The following is a 1,329-nucleotide window of genomic DNA, read 5'->3' as shown; positions in this document are numbered from 1 at the left end:
TATAAGGAGTACCCGGAGACACAGATACAAAAGCTTCATATAGGAATCCACAAAGAAACGATACAATTGGTCAAAATATACAATGAAAATAATATCCATATTATTTTGCACTTCTCGGCAAATATAATCTGTTTCGCTATTCTAAGTGGTTATTCTATTCTGGGTAATGAGGAACTTGTCATTCTTAATTCTTGGATTCAGGAATTCCTATATAACTTAAGCGACACAATAAAAGCTTTTTCTATTCTTTTATTAACTGATTTATGTATCGGATTCCACTCGCCCCATGGTTGGGAACTAATGATCGGTTCGGTCTACAAAGATTTTGGCTTTGCTTATAACGATCAAATTATATCTGGTCTTGTTTCCACTTTTCCAGTTATTCTAGATACAATTTTGAAATATTTGATCTTCCATTATTTAAATCGGGTATCACCTTCACTTGTAGTGATTTATCATTCAATGAATGAATGAAGAATTCATTTGACCCGCGGCTATCAATCAGATCATAATGTTACTTCGTACATAAACAAACCTTTTTTTTTTAATCTGACTCACTTTATACTTCTACCCGTGCAGGGGGTTCGACTCCTCCTATATTCCAGTACAATGGCAGAATCGTGGGTAGGGAACTAGACTAGCTACCTACCTAATTTATTGTAGAAATTTAAGGGATCAATGATTGGACCATGCAAAATAGAAATACCTTTTCTTGGATAAAGGAACAGATGACTCGATCTATTTCTGTATTGATCGTGATATATGTAATTACTCGGACATCTATTTCAAATGCATATCCTATTTTTGCGCAGCAGGGTTATGAAAATCCACGAGAAGCAACAGGGCGTATTGTATGTGCCAATTGCCATTTAGCTAATAAGCCCGTGGATATTGAGGTTCCACAAGCTGTGCTTCCTGATACTGTATTTGAAGCAGTTGTAAGAATCCCCTATGATAAGCAACTGAAACAAGTTCTTGCTAATGGGAAAAAAGGGTCTTTGAATGTGGGGGCTGTTCTTATTTTACCCGAAGGATTCGAATTAGCTCCTTCCGATCGTATTTCTCCTGAGATGAAAGAAAAGATGGGCAATTTGTCTTTTCAGAGCTATCGCCCCAATAAAAGAAATATTCTTGTGATAGGTCCCGTTCCTGGTCAGAAATATAGTGAAATTGTCTTTCCCATTTTGTCCCCGGACCCTGCTACTAAAAAAGACGTTCACTTCTTAAAGTATCCCATATACATAGGTGGGAACAGAGGAAGGGGTCAGATTTATCCCGACGGGAGCAAGAGTAATAATACAGTCTATAATGCCACAGCAGCGGGTATAG

This window comes from Aristolochia californica, unplaced genomic scaffold, assembly GCF_029961685.1.
Source record: "Aristolochia californica isolate CCGP_79_NKW_82.1479 unplaced genomic scaffold, dmAriCali1.0.hap1 SCAF_148, whole genome shotgun sequence".
NCBI lineage: Eukaryota > Viridiplantae > Streptophyta > Magnoliopsida > Piperales > Aristolochiaceae > Aristolochia > Aristolochia californica.
This window is presented reverse-complemented; position numbering follows the sequence as displayed.